Source organism: Ovis aries, chromosome 9 (genome assembly GCF_016772045.2).
Source record: "Ovis aries strain OAR_USU_Benz2616 breed Rambouillet chromosome 9, ARS-UI_Ramb_v3.0, whole genome shotgun sequence".
Taxonomy (NCBI): Eukaryota; Metazoa; Chordata; class Mammalia; order Artiodactyla; family Bovidae; genus Ovis; species Ovis aries.
In genome coordinates this window covers 76,157,486-76,180,437 of record NC_056062.1, presented here as the reverse complement: position 1 = coordinate 76,180,437, position 22,952 = coordinate 76,157,486, and the positions used below count along the sequence as shown (strand labels likewise).

The 22,952-nt window shown below is 47.0% G+C and overlaps 1 long non-coding RNA gene across 1 annotated transcript; it reads right to left on the bottom strand.

The window, feature by feature from the left end:
• Window positions 1–588: 588 nt before the first annotated feature.
• Window positions 589–3,966, bottom strand: LOC105616076 (uncharacterized). Its single transcript, XR_001042832.5, has 2 exons — window positions 3,719–3,966; window positions 589–2,129 (listed from the first exon to the last, which is right to left on the bottom strand). It is a non-coding gene; the product is annotated as an uncharacterized LOC105616076 (long non-coding RNA).
• Window positions 3,967–22,952: the final 18,986 nt, after the last annotated feature.

The window sequence follows — 22,952 nt, the reverse complement described above, 5'->3', positions numbered from 1 at the left end:
CGCAACAGTCTTACCTTCATCCCACATCGACTCTAAGGTCCAGTCTCACCTAAATATCATCTAAATCAGCTGTTAGTGAGCCTTGAGATATAATTAATCCTGGGGCAAATTCCTCTCTAGCGGTGAACCTGGAAAACCAGAAAAGTTTCATGTTTCCAGAATACAATAGTGAGACAGGCACAGCATAGGCATTCCTGTTCCCAAAAAGAGAACAGAAAAGAAGGAAGGGGGGATAGGTCCCAGGCAAGCCCCAACCAAGCAAGGTAAATACCATGGATCTTAAGGCTCCAGAGTAGTCCTCTTTGGCCTAATTCTCTGCCTTTCCAGACTCCCTGGGACAGTAGTCCCGCCTCTGCAGCCCTGCCAAGTGGAGGGGGGGTCTCTCTCAGGCTTTCTGCCCTGTTAAACCCTAGGTGGTGGTCTGATCATCTCCAAATTGCCATCAGGGTGTTTCTTCCCTTTCCTTGAAAAGCAGTGGAAACGTGTAACCAAAGAGCTCTGTCGTCAGGGTTTATAGAACCCAAGAAGTCCGACCATTTTCTTTCCTTCGGCCTTGCCTTCTCTCTCTTTTTTTTCTTTATATATATATATTTATTTATTTATTTATTGAAGCATAACTGACTTACAATGCTTCAGGTGCACAGCAAGGTGATTCAGTTATACATATGCACATATATTATTTTAAAATGACTTTCCATTACAAGTTACTACAAGATATTGACTATAGTTCCCTGTGTTATACAGTAAATCTTTGTTGCTTGTTGCATATCTATTTTTTTTTAATTAGAAATCTAGCATTCTACACATACTAGGTCAAACAAGTGAAATCAAAATGTCAGAAAAATTTTAGTTAGGCAAAAGTTCATAAGCTTTCTAAATATATATATATATATTATACATTCTATATATGTGTGCTTAGTCGCTCAGTTGTGTCTGACTCTTTGCAACCCCATGGACTGTAGCCTGCCAGGTTCCTCTGTCCATGGAATTCTCCAGGCAAGAATACTGGAGTGGGTAGCCTTTCCCTTTTCCAGGGGATCGCCCCAACCCAGGGATCAAACCCAGGTCTCCTTCATTGCAGGTGGATTCTTTACCGTCTAAGCCACCAGGGAAGCCTTATACTCAATATACATATATATATATATAAAATATTTTATATATATATAAAAGTTGTTCTACTATGCTTGACAAAGGCTTGAGAAAGAACATTAAAAAAAAAAAAGAAGAAGAGATGGAGAAATTGGAAAACAAACTAAATGAAATGGGATCACTGAATATGAAATAGAAAAACTGAAACAAGTCTTGCTTTCTCTGTTCACTTTAGTTCAAACCAGCAGCATCTCTGCTGGTGCAATCCCATCTCCTGGCTTCCCTTGAGGACTGATTAGCTCTGTGGTCACACCCAGGATCTCTTTATGAAGCGGCTGCTCAGCCACACTCTTAGTATTCTATTCAGAGCAAGCTTTCTCTCTCTCTCTCTTTTTTTTTTTTTTTTTTGCAATATAGCAGACATAATTTTCCAAATCTCCAAGTTCTGATTCCTTTCTGCTTAACAACTCTTTCTTCATCTCTCTCCTTTTGCATTTTACTCTCAGGATTCAGGAAAAGACAAGCTGCTCCTTCAACACTTTGCTTAGAAATCTCCACAGCTAAACACACAATTACATGGCTCACACCTTCTACCTTCACAAAATACGAGAACACAGTTCAGCCGAGTTCTCTGCCACTTTTAAGGACCGCCTTTCCTCCAGTTTCCAATACAATGCTCTTTGTTTATGAGCTAGACTTCATGCCTTTAAGATCCATGTTTCCAGCTCAGTGTGACAAGAGAGGTCACTTATGTAGTGGTCCGTGCCCAGCTGCCACGTGGAAGACCAGTCAACAGGTGAGGGTGAGCTTGCAAACCATTTTCTTGCAGGCAGCCCTGCCAGCACCTGGCGGGGAGCCACGTTAGAGTCCACGCCTCTGCTGAAAGCTGCCTGCACATCACCAGCGGATCAATCAGACGCTTGTATTCAGGTCTTTTGCAAAGCCCCTCAAAATGTCCCACGTACACACCAATTTTCCAAGGCCCAGAAGAGTCACAAGATCTCCAATAGAAGGGAGCCTCTGCTCCCAGACGTAGGGTGCTGATGGGAAGAAAAAAAATCCCAGCATTACTGTATTGATGGGTCAGGAGAATGGGGAGCCTCCCTCTTTCTTTTTAGGTGGTCCATACACGAGAAGCATAGTGCAGCGTGTTGGTACCCAGGCCTGGGAGCCAGAGTACCATGTTTTAATCTGGCTTTGCCCCTTCCTAGCACTGTGATCCTGGGTTAAGTCTTTCAGTATCTCTGTTTCAGTTTCTTCCCCTGAGAACTGGAGATGATAATACTAGTTCCCTCCTCTTGGGGGGATGGTAAGAATTAATTCTAGTGACGTGTTTACATTAGTCTGTGGTACATAGGACCTGGCTGCTCAAAACACTGACAGTTATTATGATGCTCCCATGAGAATGCGCCTGGCTAACGTCTGACAGCCAACCAGGAGCAAGGAGGCAGGAGGAGGCATGGTCAAGAGCAGGGGCTGGCAGGAACCTGCCTAGATGGAGATAGAGCCATATCGGTACATAGTCGCCCTGAGCCTCAGTTTCCTCATTGGTAAGGTGGAAATTACCTGAATAACACGTGCAAATCTCTTCTTACAATAGCTGGTTATAGTCAATGTAAAATAAATATTTACACCTACATTTTTCAGATAAACTGAGGCACAAAGAGGCAAGAACTTCCCTACCGTCACCAGCCAGTAAGTGGGAAAGCTGAGATTTAAGTCAAGGCCATCTGAATTCAGAGCCTTGTGTACTCACTTCAAACCAATTGTTGAAAATATACTATCCACTCATTTTTTTCATTAGGAGCAGTTAACAGGATAAGATGACATTTACCAAGCAAAGAGATAAATTTGTTCTTAAATCTAATTTCCAGTGAATTTTTTCTCTATCTTCTTTTGACAGACTTGCAGCCTTTAAAGCAGAGATTATATAAAAGCCATTCGAGTTGACATTAGTCATAACAGTCTTCTGGGGGCTCAGGCTCATTAGTGGCGGAGAGGCTTAAGCTACAGCGCATACACCCAAATCCACATGCCCTGGCAGAGTGTCATCCTATGAAAATCAAGCCACCTGACAGTGCCAGCTGATGCTGCTTATTCCCGGACATACTCAATACCACCAAAGTAGAAAGGAAGGGTTTAGAAGCTCCCTAAGGAAGGCTGCAACGCAAGTCTAGCCTTGCTCATAAATTAAACACAGGCGTGGGGACCTGGTGACCATCACTTGGCTCCCTTTTCTAAAAGCATCTAGTTGTGCCTACTAGGAAAAGAAGATCATTCAGGGGCATCTATGCTCAGGGGAACGTCCTCAAAAGCAGAGAAACTCAAAGGGATGCTGAGAAAACATCAGAGCCCTTGTTAAAAGGCAGATTCCACGACTTTACCGGGTTCGGTTGGATCCCATGCTCCGTGAAGGCCAGGGAATGTGCATTTTCACAAATCCTCCCGGTAACCCCAGGCCCGCCCTCTCAGCCCGCACCGCATATTTCAGGCAGGTGTGGGGACAGCTCTAGAGGAACCTTCCTGGAACCCGTCTCTCCAAGTTCTACCTCAAACCTCAACATCAGGATTCCTTGAAGGGGCATCCTAGGGGGAGGGATGCGGACGGTGGCTCCTGCTCAGGGCGGACCTGCTCAGGCTCCTGCCGCGGTGACCCTGTAAAGGGCTCTGTAGTATAGCAGCCATCGTGCCCTGGCCTTTGTCCCTTTAGCGGCCTCGTGAGACAAGCCAGCCTCAGGAAAGGGACGCTCCTCCGCGTGGGGCCACGCACCCCGCCGCCGGCCGTGACTCCACTCTCGCCCAGGCCTGGGGCAGGGCCAGGCGAGCAACAAAAGAAGCGTTCGAACCCGCGCTCCCGGGGCCGCCCGCACCTGCCGCGCCGCGCGGCCCCGCCCCTCCCGGAGGCGGCCCTGGGGGCGGCCACCGCCGGGCCAGCCGGGCCCGGGGCCTGGGGCTGCGGCTCTCGGGCCGCCCCGCCCTCGGAGTCGCCCCGCCCGCCTCTGCGCCTGCGCGCTGCGCTACTTCGCTCGGCTGAGTTCCCCGCGCCCGCTGTACCCGGAAAACTCACCCGCACTGCGTTCCTGGCACCCTAACCAACGGGGTTCCCTCTTCAGAAGGAACCCGCTACCTTGCGTCCTTTCGCAGCCGCTGTCTGTCCAGCCACGCGCACTACTGAAGTGAAAGTCGCTCAGTCGTGTCCGACTTTTTGAGATCCCATGGACTCTACAGTCCATGGAATTCTCCAGGCTAGAATACGGGAGTGGGTATCTTCTCAACCCAGGGATCGAACCCAGGTCTCCCAAATTGTAGTCAGATTCTTTACCAGCTGAGCCATAAGGCGGACAGGAAACCCAGACTGTCACTGTCTTGTCACTGGGGCTCCCCTGGCCTCCCCGCCGCGTGCCTCTGCCTGGGAAGACAGAGCGAGTCCCTAGGGGCACCCACTCTCCAGAGCCTGCAGCTTTCCCCCTTCTGCCAGTGGTTCTCAAAGATTGCTGCCTGTTGGAATCTCCCGGGGAGATTTTTAATAACTCTGACCAACTAAAATCAGAGCCACGGATGTGGGACTCCCGGGCATCAGCGTTTTGCATAGCTCCCCAGGTGATCCGGACTTCCCTGGTGGCTCAGACGGTAAAGCGTCTGCTTACAGTAGGGTTCAATCCCTAAGGTCTCCTGGAGAAGGAAATGGCAACCCACTCCAGTATTCTTGCCTGGAAGATCCCATGGACGGAGGAACCTGGTAGGCTACAGTCCATGGGGTCCCAAAGAGTTGGACACGACTGAGCGACTTCACTTTCTTTCTTTCTTTCCAGGTGATCCAGTGTTCAGCCTGGGCTTCTAACCGCCAACAAGAGGGGGGCTCCCCAGACTTCCATAGGCATCGAAATCACCTGGAATCTTGTTAAAGTGCAGATTCCCTCATTGTAGGCCTGGGGAGGGGCCTGAGAGACTGCAGTTCTACTAAACTCCCAGGCGTACTGAGGCTGCTGGTCGGGGGTCGGGGGCTACATCTGGAGTTAATGACATTAACTGCACCTTACCCCTTTACCTTTTCTCTCCTGTAGTGAAAGAGAAAACACGGGCTTTGGAGCAGATGGACGGGGTTTGAATCCCACCTCTGTCGCTTCCTAGCTTGGTGAAATTGAACTGGTTCTTTGTATGTAAAATGGGGGCTTGATACTTACCTTGCAAGTTCCTGGTGCAGATGTCCTGAGAGGATGTATGAAGGCACCTAGCACTCAAGGAGTGCTCAACAAAGATTAGCTGTATTAGGGTGACTTAGCTCATGGGAGTGGAGGATGGAAGGTGGCAAGGAGGGTCCACATAAGAACCCTGAGGAAGATAGTGGCCCCATTCATGTTGGTGGTGGACTCCACCCTTGGCCTGGTTCCCCTGAAACTTTTGGCCGGAATATGTCTCATTTGATGGTTCAGTGAAGGGGTTAGAAGTCAGAGGCTCTGCACTAAAGCTCACTGCCTTGGGTGAGACAAGTGGTGGGGACCACGTTGCAATGAGATTGTGTGTATAATGAGGTATATTATATTCCATTAGGCTCTGCCCAAATGCACATTTAGGATTTTCTCTTCTTAATACATGCGACTGTAAGACTACCGTCTTTCCTCCAGTGTTGCTCTGATGGGCAGCTCAGCGAGCAGGATTTTTTTTTTTTTTTTTAAGGAAAACTTTTTTCTACACAGAGCCCATGGACTCCGATAGCAAGGGACCTGCAGCTGAGTCTTGGAGCTCTGGTTATCTGGCTGCGTGCTCTGGACTCCTGCAGCCTGCTCTGAACACCGCTGGCCTTGTGTTCCCAGACTGTTGTGTGTTCATTGTTTCATGTCCTTCTCCTTCCCCGACAGCTTTGTGAAGGTAAAGGCTGAGTCTTAGTCCATCTTGAGTTCCCATCACCCATCAAAATGCCAGACACCTAATGGGTGCTGACTAAATGCTCACTAGCAATGCAGAAATAACTGAGCTGTGGGACCTGGGGCAAGTACTCACTTCTCTGTTTCTTGGGCCTCTGCTCTTTTATGTGTAGAGTGGGGTTCCAACTAAATTTGAGCTCCCCCTGGCTCTTAACAGTGGGTGAGTTAGCATTGCTCTTCATCTGGTTGTCATCCACGTTATTTTTTCTTCCCAGGGACACATTCCTACACTTGACCTTGGTTTTGTATTTAATCCTTCCTCAGGGATCAAAGATGGGCTTTATAAGTGCCCTGCCAGTTAAGGCCTGAAGTTCCGTTCTTTTCTCACCAACTTCTTGCCTAGACCATCTGTCTGGGCTTTGTTAGAGGCATGCTTGGCTGATCATTTTAGGCTAATGGAGCTCGTTGTCTCTTCCGTGTTCACCTTGCCAGCTTCTGCAACATCCTTGGGCATTTCCCTTCTGGCCTCGATGGAGCCAACACCCCCTGTCTCCTTTCATTTGCTGGGGTTCCCTTTGGCAGAGAGAATGTGCAGACTGCCCAGACCAAGGGAGGTGCCACCCCCTCCTTCTGGTGTGTGATGCAGGCACTGAACCCAGCTGGTCACACAGTCCCCGAAAATGTCATTACACTGGAAGAGATGTGTGACAGTCCCCATCTCCTCTAAAATACCTCTCACATTTACCTGTTAGAGCTGAAAGAATTCAAATAAAATGTAGTTTCTATTTTTGGGGGGGTGGGGGAGTGTCTTTTATTTTTCAGGAAAGCTGCCACAGTCAAATTTTCTGTAATGCTTGGATACCTGCCGCTAACAAGTCACCAGGTATGGTGCTGTCTACAAAGATGGCCATGCACTGGCTGCCCCTGTTTGAACATGTGCTGCTCCTCTTATCAAAAGGTGGGGTCTGAGGACTTCCCTGGTGGTCCAGTGGTTAATAATCTGCCTTCCAATAGGACACAGGTTCGATCCCAGGTCGGGGAACTAAGATTCCACATGCCTCAGGGCAACTAAGCCCTTGCACTGAAACTATTGAGTCTGAGCACCTCAGCTAGAAGGAAGCTTGTGCATCTCAGCAAAGATCCCATGTGTTGCAACTAAGACCCGACATAGCCCCAAATAAATAAATATATATGTGTAAATTTTAAAGAAGGTGGGGTCTGTTCCCCTCCCTCCCTTTTTAAAAACTTGTTTTAAGTTTTAATTTTGCAATAAATTCAGATGTACAAGAGAGGCAAAAATATTACAAGGAATTTCCAAATATCCTGTATCCAGTTTCTTCCAAGTTTAACATGTTATACAACTTCCTTATCGACACTTGGAAATTAAATTAATACAATCCTAATGTTTCCCTTCCCTTGAATCGAGGGCCTGAAGACTGGCTTGAACCAACAGAAGGAGACTGAGAGGGTGCACTGTTCCAGTTCTGGGCTGAGACCCTTTGCTCTCTTGCCATCCTGAGCCACAATGCAAAGTCCAGGCTGTCCTGCTGCTGAGCAGAAAGCCAGCAACTGACCTCAAGCCCTCAAGCGTGTGACAGAGGCCCTCGTCCCACCAGTCTGGCCAATACCACATGGAACAGTCCCGAGACAGCACTACTGAGCTGTGTACAGAGTCCTGGCCCACAGAATTGGGAGCAAGAAAATGCTTTTGTTGGGTAAGCCACTACGTTTTAGGCACATGTGTTACACAGCAAACACTAGCTGAAGCACCATACTCTCTGGGTCCTAATTTTTTCATTTGCAAATTGATGGGTCTACCTTGCATCTTTGAGGCCAAGCTGATGCTGCTGTAGCTGGGGTCAGAACCTCTCACCATAAACAAGCCATCTGATATCTGGGCCTCGTTCAAGTTCTTGAAGTCAAGAAAAATACCCCTGAATCCTAGTTACTACAGCATGAACGCAACTGAAATTCATCAAAGAAAAACAAAAGAACATATCACCTCAAAATTCCAGTCCTGACACTTCCTGGCCATCTGATCTTGGACAAACTTCTTTCTCCAAGTCTCAGTCTCCACATTTATAAAGTGGGGATGATATTGATATTACCTACTTGTAGAATTAATGTGAAGGTTGAATGAAATAATGTTTAGCATGGTACCTGGATATTGAAGGCATTCAATAAATGGTAGCTATTTTCTTTATTGGCTCTAATAATGGTGAGAGAGGATGAGACGGTTGGATGACATCATCGATTCAATAGACATGAGTTTGAGCAAACTGCGGGAGATACTGAAGGACAGGGAAGCCTGGTGTGCTGCAGTCCATGTGGTTGCAGAGTCAGACACAACTGAGTGGCTGAACAACAAAAATGTTTTTACTCTTATATCTATCTGTAGAGGGACTACACATTAACCAAATCACGATAACCCTGCCCCAGGCTATAAGCAAATCTAATTATACATTACCAGGGGCACTCATAGCACTGGTGGACACTACCTCTGGAGGTTCAGAAAAAATGTAAAAGATTTCTTCTCTGGAAAGAAATGAAGGTGCTGGGTAACAATTTGCTTCTGTTTTTAAAAAGATATTGCCCACTGAGTTTATGATTATAGAGGAAGGTCGGATGAAAAGGATTTTAAAAATTAATCTGTGGCTTTGTCGAAAATAAAGCACAAGAAAGCGGCACGCTGGTTAGCACATTTTTAGAGAAAAACAACAGTGAAAGCAGAGAAATGAAAGCCTGACCTTCTACCATCTGCCGCAGCGGATTCTGTAGCTCTACAAGAATCTCATTAGCATCTTCTAAGAGGCTGGGTGTACCACCAGCACAGCAGTGATAGGAAAGGGACACTCACACCCACGCAGCACACACTCTCACACAGCCCGAGCCTGCTCTGGCTGTGAGGTGGCCCGAGGGGGACTTGGTCCTCCCTCCCAATCCCCTCCTTTGTACACGGGAATTCCACAAGGCTGCACAAGCTCCGGTTCAGCAAGGAGAGAGTTACCCTTTAAAAAATTCTGCTCCAGGAGCAAGCACAGTGAGGAGGAGTGATTGGCCTAGCAAAGACAAGAATAACACCGCAAACCCACATTTGCTTCTCGCTCTGGGCCTCCTGGGTCTCCAGTCTCCTGGCTACATTTTTAAGTGCTGCATTTTCTGGAGCTTTTTCAACCTGGGTCTGCCAGATTGGAGGTGCAAGGAGAATGTCCTCCCCTCCCCAGCTCCCTAAATCACCTTCCCATCTTACTTCTCAAAGGAAAGTCAGACAATAGGAGACTGTTCTCGAAGGGCTTTCACCTACTTAGCGGCTGTGAAAAGAATTTAGAGCTTTGAGATGAAAAATGTCACGGGAGGAAAGGAGGCCAAGTCCAGGAGATGATGCCTAAGGAAGTTTTAAGGAATGCTGGGCTTTTTTCCCCACGATCTTTCTAATTCTTTATCTGAAGCAGTGTGTAAGGTTGGAACCTGGGTGTGTTGTTCAGTTGCTCAGTCATGTCCGATTCTTTGCAACCCCAGGGAATATAGTACACCAGGCTTCCCTGTCCTTCACTATCTCCCAGAGTTTCCTCAAACATCATGTCCATTGTGATGCTATACACACACACACACACACACACACATGAATGGAGCAAATACCACCTAGTGATCTACTCTCTCTATGAAGACTGGAATCCATGAGATTCCACCTAGTGATCTACTCTCTCTATGAAGACTGGAATCCATGAGATTCCAGAAATCCACTAAACCTTTCAGGAACTTCTGATTCAACCAGATCCTTTTACTGGGGGCCAGAATTAGACAAACTCAAGTCCAAAGGGTCACTTTTGTTGGGGGAGTTTGTAATTTCCTTGGTTCTGTCTCATCACAACAAAAATTTGAAGTGACAGACCAGTGTTACAGCCCTTGAATGGACCAGTGTTGTGTTACAGCTCAGTTTTATTTAGAAAGTAAAGGAAAATACATCGTTGAGGAATGAGGGCATGCCAACCCAAAAGACTCGAAGAGAAGGGAGAGATCCCCGGCCCCTTGGCTCCTCTTTTCATGTGTTTTTTCTCCTCCCCCAGGGCCTGCCCTATGTAAACTGGGATAGCTGGAAGTGCTGTTTGTTTTACCTGAGGTCTGCACCCTGGTCCTCTGACCATCATTTGTTCTATTTTCACGGGCTTTTCCCTTCCTTATCTTTTGGCCACCAATGTTTTGGACTCCTTTTTCCTATTCTAACTACCTAACACTTTGATCCAGTCCAGTTTCAATCCAGAGTCACTGGACCCCTTTACCCCAGTCTCCTGGTCTATAGATGTCCTAGGTCCCCAAGCAAAGCACGGCCTCATTTAGTGTCCCCTTGTGTCCAAACACTCTGATCACATGAGCCGGAACATTCTTTCTGAGGGGCCCCAAGGATTTCAGAGCCCACGTGGGCAGGTTGGTCAGTCTGTGTGGAGGGTGAGGAAGTAAAAATAGACCACATAAGCTCTAGTAGTCAGTTCATGAAAACGCCATGAGCTCGTGGGCTGGAGCTCATAACCTGCTAGGTCCATCATTCATGAAACTGAATGACAACTCTGAATTACTTTCAGGACAATCTCAGCTAAGGCTGTGGAATCAGTCAAACTTACCATGAATCAGCTAGTCCTGTAAGGTTGTGAGGGACCCCAAGCCCAACTAGCTTGAGCACACTGAGGGGCTGGATCGATACCTATCACTAAGCAGGGTGTGTAGGTGGCGGGTGGGCTCAGGCCAAACAAAGCCCCCAGACTGGTCTGATTTACCTTATTTACCTCTCTCTCTGTGGACTTTTCTCTCCCCACAGCTGATGGACAAAGGGAGGTGTGGATGCAGAGAGTTCCTTTCTTACACAGCTCAGCTTAGCAACCCCTGAAGCAAGAAAGGATGTTCTCCCAATTTCTGTAAAGCCGAAGGGAAATTTCTGATTGGTCATGCATCCACTCTTTGGGCAAGCGCTGAGCACCTGGTGTGGGGCCTGTGAATGACCTGGGGTGGGGATGGGACAGTGACCCCAAGGAAGGGAGGGCATGCCATTACAAAGATAGAGGACTAGGAACACTGTTCATACACACTCGGACACCCAGACCGGTATTTGCCCCGTGTGCATGAAATGTCTTCAGTGCTTACCAGACCTTTCTCTTCTGTTTTCTTTAGACTCAGTTCTTACAGCACAGGTGCTAACTGAAGGGATTCTGAGTCATGATCTGATGCATGTTTTCCAGCTCTATCAGTTTCTAGTTCTCCACGGACACTGACTGGTGTCCTGCAGTTCCACTTTATTCTGATACTATCTGCCTGGAGATTGCATCAGACCCCACAGTTTAAGGGCCCAGTCCCACCAGACTGCCCCCCACTTCAGAAGCCAACTATAAATCTAGGTTGTCACCCTTGCTTTTGGCCAAAAGGCCATAAAGCAGAGGCCCCCACAATCCCATCCTTGGATTTGAGTAATCTGGTAGAGCAACTCACACAACTCAGAGAAACATTCACGAATGCTTACCAGTCTATTATGGGCTTCCCTGCTGGCTCAGACGATGAAGCATCTGCCTACGACAGAGGAGACCCGGGTTCCGTCCCTGGGTCAGGAAGATTCCCCTGGAGAAGGAAATGGCTACTCACTCCAGTATTCTTTCCTGGAAAATCCCATGGATGGAGGAGCCTGGTGGGTACAGTCCATGGGGAGGCAAAGAGTCAGACATGACTGAGACACTAACACTTTCATTTCCACCAGTTTATTATAAAGGATACAGAGAAACAGCTAGATGAAGAGGCACACAGGGTGAGGACTTGTAGGGTTTAGAGCACAAGGGCTTCTGACTCCATAGAACTGGGGTGCACCACCCTCCCACCACATGGATGTATTCACCTACTCAGAAGCTCATCAAAAATATTGTTCAAGAGTTTTTATACAGCCTAGTCTGCAGCCTCAGCTCTCACTCCTCTTTTCCAGAGGTCAGTGGGTGGGGCTGAAAGTCCCAACCTTCCAGCCTCTTGCTGACCATCCTCTTCCTGAGGCTACCATAGACCCCCACTCTAAGTCATCATATTTTCATAAACTCTGTTGTACTCCAAAGGGGCTCCTTCTGGTAACAAAAGACATTCGTGTCACTCAGGAAATTCCACAAGTTTTAACATCTTTGTGCCAGGAACTGGGGCAAAAGACTATATATACAGTTATTGCTATTAATTTTATCTATTTAATTTTGCCTGCCCTGGGTCTTCATTGCTGTGCGGGGGCTTTCTCTAGTTGTGAAGCCGGGGGCTACTCTTGCGGTGCACAGGCTTCTCATTGCAGTGGCATCTCTCACTGGGCTTCCCTCATAGCTCGGTTGGTAAAGAATCCACCTGCAACGCAGGAGACCTGGTTTGATTCCTGGGTCAGGAAGATCTGCTGGAGAAGGGATAGGCTACCCACTGGCTAAAGCCAGTATTCTTGGACTTCCCTTGTGGTTCAGCTGGTAGAGAATCTGCCAGCAATGTGGAAGGCCTGGATTCAATCCCTGGGTTGGGAAGATTCCCTGGAGAAGGGGAAGGCTACCCATTCCAGTATTCTGGCCTGGAGAATTCCATGGGCTGTATAGTCTATGGGGTCACAAAGAGTCAGACATGACTGAGAGACTTTCACTTTTCTTTCTTTCTCTCTGGGAGTAAAAGGCTCTAAAGTGCACGGCCTGCAGTGTGTCAGCTTAATTGCTCATCAGCAACTTCGGTAGAATCTTCCTGGACCAGGGATCAAACCCTTGTCCGCTGCATTGACAGGCCGATCCTTAACCATTGGACCACCAGGAAGTCCCCCAAATATATTTCTTATGATGCTATGTATGGTAGCATAATAAATAAATAAATGCCAGTCAGAGCAGAATAGAAGGCATTAGGCTCCTGTGTACACGTTCGGGGCTAAAGCCATCCCGGGCTTCAGTTTGCTCCTAGCCTGGGCTGCGTGGTACTCTCTGCCTGCAGCCCTGCTCTCACCCAGTAAATGACCTGATCCCAAAGTGCCAAGCCCATCTTCCCGAGGGGGACATCCAAGGTTCATCCACAGCTTGGGATGGGTTGTTGGAATACGTGTAAAAGAGCTCTCCCTGAGACAGACCCACCATCCTCAGACATGGGTGGACTCACAGCTAATACCACTGTGTGCCAAGCGTTGTTCCAAGCACTTTAATTATATTAACCTGTTTTATACAAACACTGCCCTATCCAGGGTGTATAATTATCGTTACCCTTACTTTGTAGTGGAAGAAACTGAGGCACCAAGAAGTTAAGGAACTCACTTGAGGTCACATCACATCTAAGTGGCAGAGCTGAGAAACCTTAGGCGTTAACATGAAGTGTAAAGTAGGCAGAGCCTGAAGTAAGACCGACTGTCCTACTATGTGACCTTGGGCAAGTTGCTCTGCTCAGCTTCTCTGAGCCTCAGTCTCCTTATCTGTATAACGGGACACCAAGTTCTCAGCATGTTCCAAAACTCTTCCTCAGCCGCCTTCTTGGCCTACACTCTCCTCTGAGGTCATGCCCTCCCGTCAGGCAGCTTTGAAGTCATCTGCCTGCTGGTCATGCTCATGTCAGATCTTTGATTGCCTCTCGTCCTAGAACTCCTGCCTCTTGAACATCTACACCTGAAGTTTCCTTTGCATCTCAGATTTAGCAGACTGGAACCTGCTTTTCCTCACAAATTCCTTCCTGGCCCCCATCCTCCCTATCTCAGTGCATGGCACCGCAACCACCCAGGAGCTGAGGCCAGGGCCCTGGAGTCTGAATTGTATTCCTCTGGCCACCCACTCCGTAACCAGTCTTCCATTACGTCCTCTTGGCTCAGCCTTCAGAATATCTCCTGAATGGTGGCCATATTCACCGTTTCCATGGCTATAGCCATAGTCCCGGTCCAGAGTCTGAAGCCTGGATCACCACCTGCTTTTCTGCACCTCGCTCCATCTCCACAAATCAGACCATTTCACATCTCTGCTTCAAATCCTTCTGTGCTTTTCTAGCCCTCTGGGATAAAACCCAAGTTCCTCTCCGTGGTCCACATGATCCTTCCTAGCCTGCCTCTGCTCCCTCCTCCAAACCCTCCTGCTCTTTCCTTCTTGTTCCGTGACAGCAGACTGCACGTCTGTTTTGTCCCCTGCTGGACCCAAGAGCCCAGAATGGTGCCTGACACGTCGCAGAAGCTCCATCTGTGTTTCCCTGTGGAATGAGTGGATGAGCATGCACCAGCCGTGTGGACTTCCTCTCTCCCAAACCCACCACATTTTTCCTGCCCCAGGGCATCTGCACTGTCTGTCCGTCTGCTCCTCACACTCTTCCCACACCCTGCTTGGCCACACTCTCCCCAGCTTCTCAAAGACACTTCCCCGGAGCTCAGGGTGAGGCAGCGTCCTCCTCCATAGCACTCCGTCCTGTGACACGCTCTGTTCTTCATAGCCCGTTGTTAGCAGCTGAAATGACTTCTCTGTTTCCTTGGTTTTTCTTGCCTGTCTCTGCCATGAGAATGTGTCTCAGCGACAGAGACCTTGTCTGTCTAGTCACTCCTCCATCCCAGCACCAGCATCAGCACTGGGCACATAGTAGGTGCTCAATTGTGAACTGACTGAGGAACACATAAGGTTGTTGAGAAGACTGCGTGTGTGCGTACTAAGTCGCTTCAGTCGTGTCCGACTCTTTGTGACCCCATGGACTGCAGCCCACCAGGCTCCTCCGTCCATGGGATTTTCCAGGCAACAGTACTGGAGTAAGATGCTTCCAAAGTGAAAGTGAAAGTGAAGTCACTCAGTCGTGTCCACTTCTTTGTGATCCCATGGACCGAGGCCCACCAGGCTCCTCTGTCCATGGGATTCTCCAGGCAAGAATACTGGAGTGGATGGCCATGCCCTCCTCCAGGGGATCTTCCTGACCCAGGGATCGAACCCACATCTCTTATGTCTCCTGCATTGGCAGGCGGGTTGTTTAGCCCTGGCGCCACCTGGGAAGCCCGTTGTGAGGACTAAACGTATGTTAAAACAACTGATTTGGAAAGCCAGCCATTTCTAATAATTCTAAAGATACACTTACAAGGACCAGTGATTTGACCTCGAGGAATAGATGTCAGACAAGTGGGTACATACGTCCAGAAAACACCTTGTGCACGGATGTTCACAGCAGCCTGATTTACAATAGTCTGAACCAGAAGTAACCTGAATGTCCCTCAGTAATGGAACTGACAAATTGTGGTCATACAAGGGAATAAGAAGGGCTGGATGTGGATGAATCTCACAGATGAAACACTGACCAAAATAAGCCACACACAAAAAGGACACACTGTGCGATTCTACTTATATGAAATTCAAGAATAAAGGAAATTAATCCTGGCTGTGCCTGGTGACCCGGTTCTAGCACTGAGCATGGGCCAGAGTGACGCAGGCACCTTTTTTTTGGTGGTGGGGGGAGGGGGAGGAAGTGAGACAAACTCAGTATGAAGGTGGGGGGAGGATTTGCATTCGAGAAGGTGGAGGGTCAGCAGCAGATCCTGTGGGTGGAAAGAATGCCGAGGCTGCGGTAATTTTGGAAAGCTATGTGCAAGGCCGCCCCGGCCAACAGAGGTTTGTAGAACAGCTGGGAAAACAGAGAACTTTCAAAGAGCACCAGAGAGCATGCTGCGGCTTCACGCAGGAATCAGATCTCAAAATGTAAAAGCACAAGACAAGGGTGACCTCAGCTGTGACCTTTGCTGCGGCAGGTGGCTTCCTGCCCAGCCCGGGGGAGGGGACTATGGACAGGGTGGAAGAGCAGCGGATCCTTTTCCAGGCCTGGGTCTCCAGGGCTGTCCCTGGGAGAAGGTGGAGCAAAGTCCCTCTGCGGCCCCTTTCGCCTCAACTGACACTATGCAATGTGTGAGCAAAACAGGAAGAGCCTGTAAGGTATCTACTTCATCACAAAGAGATCAAGATTTCCTCTGTCATAAAAGCCCCCAGAGGCTGCGCACACAATGACAAAGGCCCTCTGTCCCTACCTCCCCCAGCATCCACCTTGCAGCCCTTCCCCACTTCCCCATCACTCTTCCGTCGTGTTGCCACAATGGCTTCGGCGGGTTGGGAAACTCTGAGATCAAAATTAACTGCTCAGTGTGTCATGAGAACCTTGTGAAACCTCAAGTAAGCTGAATTCAGAAAACATGCGACAACAGAGCCCCAGAAATACACCCCAGAGAAGGACATCCTCGGGGATGCTGATAGGCAGGGGAGCGGCTGTTTGATTACGCTGCTCATTCTGGTTAATTACACACAGGTATTTACTGTGATTTGTCTCCTCAAATACGCTTTGCTCTAGCTGCTTTAAAAATTCTTTACTTTCTGGAGGACTGGAAATGTGTTTTATTGTTCTCAAGAGTGTCCAGGTTGAAAAAGGGAATTTGGTGAGTGCTATTCGCGACATGTGGATAAGCATACTCTAGGATTCCACGTGTAATTCCAATCATCTTTTGGTTAAAAAAAAAAAAAAAAAAAAGCATTCCTACAAGAGCTCCTCCAACCTGAACATAAACAACTAAAGGAGATGAGAGGTCAAAAGTTTGAGGAACTGGAAACTTGGATTTCAATTCAAATTCAAATACTGTGTAGTCAGTACTGAAGACTGATTGTATTGTTAGAAAATGATGCTGGAGTAAAATCAAGAGGGCAGCCTAGCAGATCTGTCATCTGTGGGCGTGACAAAGAGTCAGTGAATAAGCGGCTCCAGGGAATGAAGAACCTGAAAATCTGTCCAGGCAACCAAGGGAGAGATTGTCCCAGCCAAGCCACACTTCCTCACTTGCAGTGGTTAAAAGACTTGAAGACAAGACCCCAGCAAGCCCAGATCTTTTTAAAATAAGTTTAAAATATATATATTTATTTTTTATTTGGCTGCGTTGGGTCTTAGTTGCAGCACGCAGGATCCTCATTGTGTCCTGCAGGCTCCAGAGTGCAACGGCTCGCAGTTGTGGACTATCTCAGGCATCTCTAGTCGTGGAGCCTGGGCTCAGTTGCCCCGCGGCCGACAGGGTCTTAGTTCCCTGTTCAGTGATCGAACCTGCTTTCCATGCACCGAAAGGCAGATTCCTAACCACTGGATCACCAGGGAAGTCCCAAGTTCAAATCTTATTGGTTACAAAAAATGGCTGAAACAAATCACACTGATGATAAGTTACATCAAAATGAAGTGCAACTCCTCCCAGGAGAAGGGGACGACAGAGGATGAGATGGGTGGATGGTATCACCAATTCGATGGACAAGAGTTTGAGCAAGTTCCGAGAGTTGGTGATGGACAGGGAGGCCTGGCGTGCTGAAGTCCATGAAGCAGCAAAGAGTTGGACATGACTGAGCGACTGAACTGACTGACTGAAATGTAACTAGTCTTATTAATTAGATGGTGTTTACAGACTTTCCCTGCTCAGTCCTTTTCGATCTTTGAGGGACTTGCTTTGTCTCTGCCTCTGTCACCAGGGCCACATGTTTCTGATGAGTCAGCAGTCAGGATTCCTGACCACAGGGGTGGGTTTGTATCCCAGCCTTTAGCAACAGTGATCAGAATAAATGGATAAGGAGATCCAAGCAGGACAGATTCATTGCTATGCGGATGCTGGGAGAAAACGCTTTTGCTTAAAATTTTTTTTTCTGTTGAGATTGGTATGGGAGGACAAATGTAGAAGCCGTGGTAGGAAGACCTTTCTACAGAATGACTTAAGAGCACCAAAGACCAGAGGCTGCTGAATCGAGATCTAGGCAGGAGTTCTCAACCAGGACGGTCAAGGATACCAACTGTTGGTTTAGAAGGACCACATCTGATCCTGAGGCCTCGATCTGGGTGGCTCTTCCTGGTCCCCAGCTGCCAGTGACTTTCCTTGTCTTGCTTCATTTAGTTTGAATGGCCTTTCTGTCATTTGTGGCCAAAAGAAATTTTGTCATTGTTCAGTCACTCAATCATGTCCAACTCTTGCGACCCCATGGACTACAACATGCCAGGCTTCCCTGTCCTTCACCATCTCCCGGAGTTTGCTCAAACTCATGCTCACTGAGTCGGTGATGCCATCCAACCATCTCATCCTCTGTCGTCCCCTTCTCCTCTTACCTTCAACCTTTCCAAGCATCAGGGTCTTTTCCAATGAGTTGGCTCTTTGCATCAGGTGGCCAAAGTATTGGGGCTTCAGCTTCAGCATCAGTCCTTCCAATAAAAATTCTGGGTTGATTTCCTTTAGAATTGACTGGTTTGATCTCCTTGCTATCCAAGGGACTCTCAAGACTCTTCTCCAGTGCCACATTTCAAAAGCATTAATTCTTCAGCGCTCAACCTTTACTGTTCAACTCTCACATCCATACATGACTACTGGAAAAACCATAGCTTTGACTATACTGATCTTTGTTGGCAAAGTAATGTCTCTGCTTTTTAAAATGTTGTCTAAATTTGTCCTAGCTTTTCTTACATGGACTCTTACCAAAAAGCTATAAAGACTCTGTCATCCAAGTTCTCATTGATTCAGCACGAGTGATGGGTTAGACACTATTCCAAGTGCTTGCCTTATAGTAACTCATTTAACTTAATTGTTACAACTTCCCTGGAGTTAGAAAACTATTATTGTTCCCATTTTACAGATGAGGAAATGAGACATCAAAAGATGAAGAGATCTGCCTGTATTTACACAGCTTGTAAGGGCTTCCCAGGTGACACTAGTGGTAAAGAATCCGCCTGCCAACGCAGGAGACGTGAGACCCAGGTTCAGTCCCTGTGTCAGGAAGATCCCCTGGAGGAGGACATGGCACCCACTCCAGTCTTCCTGCCTGGAGAATCCCATGCACAGAGGAGCCTGGCGGGCTACGGTCCACAGGGTTGCAAAGAGGCAGACAGGACTGAGGCAACTTAGCGCACGCCCGCGTGTGCACACACACACACACACACACAGAGCTTGTAAAATCAGACTGGATTGTGAACCCAGAAACTTTCTTAACCACCTCACCTCAAAGTAGAATCAAGAAAGGAGGCCAGTTCTCTGCAAGAAGCCCAGAAAGGGGGTCTCCAGTGAGAACAGGAGTGCTTTTATCAGGAAGATGCTTTTGGCTACAACGGAAAACCCCAACCCCACTGACTTGCACAATTATTTAACACATCAAGAGGAAAGGAAGTGGGGTAGCTCTGGGGTTGGCTGATTCAGGGCTCATTTTAAGTCACCAGGTACCCCACTTCTTCCCACCTTTCTGTTCTGCCTGCTCAGTGCATTGGCCTCTTCCTCTGGCTGGCTGTCTGGATGACAATAAGATGGTAGCCATCCCCAGGCATCGTATCCTTGTAGAACAACCACAGGCAGAGAAAGGTACTGTTTATGCACCCGTGTTTCTTATTACCAGGTAAAAGGAACCCCTCGTGCCAAAGTCCACTCGGTAGCATTCCCCTGGTGTTTTATAACAGGACAGGGGAATGGGAGCATCAGGGTTCACTTGGATCTGTGCTTATTAACTGGGACACTGGAGCAATATGGGAAGGGGTGCGGTCTATTGTTTCGATGATTCAAGGAGGGCCGTGACCAGTACTGGCTAGAGATGGAAAGACAGGAGATGGTTAATGGCCTACAATGCATGAGACACCTACTGTCGTGACCTTGATGAGTTTTGAACATTCATACAGGTGAAGAGACTGTTCAAAATAACAGAGCTAAAGCCTAACTCTTTTTTATTTATAAACCCAAAGCATTTTTTAAAATGCAGTGTATTTTCTAGGAAAGCAATGACTGGATCCATCAAAGGAACACAGAGCTTTGTTTTGCTCAGAACTTTCCTGAGAGTTTGTTCTCCATTCTGGAAAATCACATTAGCAATGTCAGCACCACTTATGGAATTTTCATCTCCACTACAGCAGACCTGTATGGGCCCGCACCGTTCGCTGCTACAGACACAGTGATTCCAGGTATTGGGTGCCTACAGTGCTGTGATTCATTTCTTCCACTGTACTCCTGCTGAGCATTTGCACAGTTGAAAGACTTGCTTTTTTATTGTAAATTATTTTATTTTTAATTCTTTGTGCTTTAGTCAGTTCAGGCAGTTCAGGCAGTTTAGTCAGTTCAGACTTATCAACATGAGAAATTGATTTCTCACAATTCTAGAGGCTGGAAATCCTGGTATAGAGGGATAGAGAGCTCCCTGGAGTCTCTGTTATAAGGGTACTAATCCCATCAGACTTTCACCTCTTAAAACCATCACTTTGGGGGTTGGAATTTCAACATATGAATTTTGAGGGGATACCAACCTTTAGTCAATAACACTTTGTGATATGGTTACTAAAGATTTTGAAAAGATATGTGCATAACATATTATCTATAAAATTAATTTCAGTGTAGTAAAGGGGACATTATAAAAAATACTTGTTATGAAAAGAGGGTGTTGGCCTTGGTAGGATGAGAGCCACTGTTCCCAGCCCCTGAGACAGGTGTCTAGAGGATGGGATGGGCCTCAGCAAGCTCCTCTTAGGGGTGTAATATTTTTTTCCTTTATGCTCTTCCTTTTCTATATATGAATGGGTTTTGTGTTACTTCTATGTCTTATTTAATTTTTTAATTGAAGGATAATTGCTTTAAAATGTTGTGTTTGTTTCTGTTATATGACAAAGTGGGGGGAAAGGTTATCTAAGTAAGTTAGTATAAATAGTTTTTGAATGAATGTCCATGAAGAAAATAAAAATGTAAAAAGGAAATACCAGGTAATGAAACATCTGCATGAACAGGAGACTTTGGACCCTGAGGAGGCCTTAGAAGGGTGGTGGTCAGAAAGTCAACACTAGCCGGTTCTAGAGGAGTGGATTCTGAGCTGTTATTGTCAAAGAAATCCTAAGAGAAGAAACTTTGCTCTTGGTTACGTGAGTGATATGTCACTCATTCACTTAAACTATTCATTCAAGAAGCACTTTTTATGCTAGATTTTGGGAATACGGAGATGAGTCAATCACCATCGTGCCCTTAAGGATCTCGCATTCCTATTGAGGAGCAGACACGTGAACAGTTACAGATGTTCAAGGGGCCACAGGAGAATTTGTGAAAGAGGATAGTGGGCACTCCAGAGGAAGGCAGGCCCTGTGTCCATCTGACCACCATTTTATCTTAGAGGAATGGGACCCATTTGTCTGCTCTTTTCCTGACACCTATTTTTGTTCACATGATTGACTCCACCATACTTAGGTCCTAACACATGAGGGTTGGAAAGATTCTACAAAGAAGAGCCCAAATAAACCACTTGAAGAAGATATCAAGGCACAATGGATGTTATCATGCAAACTTAGTGCTTGATTTCATATGCTTTAGGGTCAAATGTAGCTAGCTGGTGCCTTTCCATCACGACAAAGTCCCCTACCTCAAACCAAGTACTTAGCTTTCTTTGTGTTCCCAAAGGGTAGACTATTCATTGTAATTTCCCATATGGAGCCAGTGGGGGCAGAAATGTAGAGACCTCTGCCCAGATCACAAAGAGTATCAACTGTCAGGACAGAAACAGCATTCCATGAATCTTATTATTCCGTCTCAAATATTAAGAAACTGTCACCAATTTGAAGAGAGACAGTATGAATAAACTTGAGGCCACTTAAGATTTATCAAAATCTGGTTCTATTCTCCAGTATTTAGGTTCTCTGTAAAAATCCCCTTTAATTTGCCCATCTCTCAGGTCTATAATAAAAGAGAAGTTGCATATAGGTTCTGATTAATTTTCATCGTGAGTGTCAAGTCTTGGCTTTCAGGATGAGAGTAGGGGAGGAATGACATAGGTGATGCAAATCCACAGATAGCACAAACACCCAGTTTAACCAGCAGTTTCAAATCCTCCTCCACTAAATTTTTTTTTTCTTTTTTCATTAGAGGTAGCAAGGCTCAGCCCACCTTTCACGGCTGGATCTAACAACATGTGAACTCATCAGAAGGCAGTCAAGCGGGTGCAAGAGGAACAGTGAGGTTTGGAGATTGTTGGCCTTTCTGAAATTGCAAGTTGACCACTCTTCTTCACTCTGTTGGTTTCATTTAGAAGCAGCACCAGATTGAACTGCAAGGAGATCAAACCAGTCCATCCTAAAGGAAGTCAACCCTGAATATTCATTGGAAGGACTGATGCTGAAGCTGAAGCTCCAGTACTTTGGCCACCTGATGCATAGAGCTGATTCATTGGAAAAGACCCTGGTGCTGGGAAAGATGGAAGGCAGGAGAAGAAGAGGATGACAGAGGATGTGATGGTTGGATGGCATCACCAACTGAATGGATATGAATCTGAGCAAGCTCTGGGAGACTGGGAAGGACAGGGACGTCTGGCCTGCTGCAGTCCATAGGGTTACAAAGAGTAAAAAATGATGGAGTGACTGAGCAACAACTGGGGGCTGTCAAGCAGAACTTTTAGAAAAATCAGCTCCCTCTTTGTTCACCACTAAAAAGCAGCTCACAGATAGAGGACCCTCTGTGTAAAATGGGCTTGCAGTGACTGCAGGCAGGATGACGTGATGCAGCAGAAGCTGAGCTCCCAGAGCAGAGCCTCCAGTCTAAACTCTACCAGTTTGAGCTTCTGATATGACTCAGACTCAACCCAACCTGTAACCATCACCATGCAGACTGCCTTAGGCCTAGCCCTTCCCAAAAGCCTTCATAAGGCCTCTCAACTGCCTGCCAGTCAAGGCTGCACATGACCTAACCCGAGTCACACCTCACTCTCACTACTCTCCAAACCACAAACATCAAGCTCTGCCCAGGGTTACCCGCTGGCTTCTGCATTTACCTCACTTCCCACCATCTTGCCTTTCCTCCTGTCATTCCTTAAACCCTCTTCTCTCACTAAAAATGGAGCTGTTTTCTCAAGGTCCAGTCCTTCCATGAAAGCATCCCTGTTTCCCCAAACTCAAAGTTACCATTCTCTCCTATGATAGCACTTTATCAGTATGTCTTTTATGACACCACATCATGTTTTCCTTTATATCACAGTAGTTTATGTCCCCTATGACTTTAATGTTCTTCAAAATGTG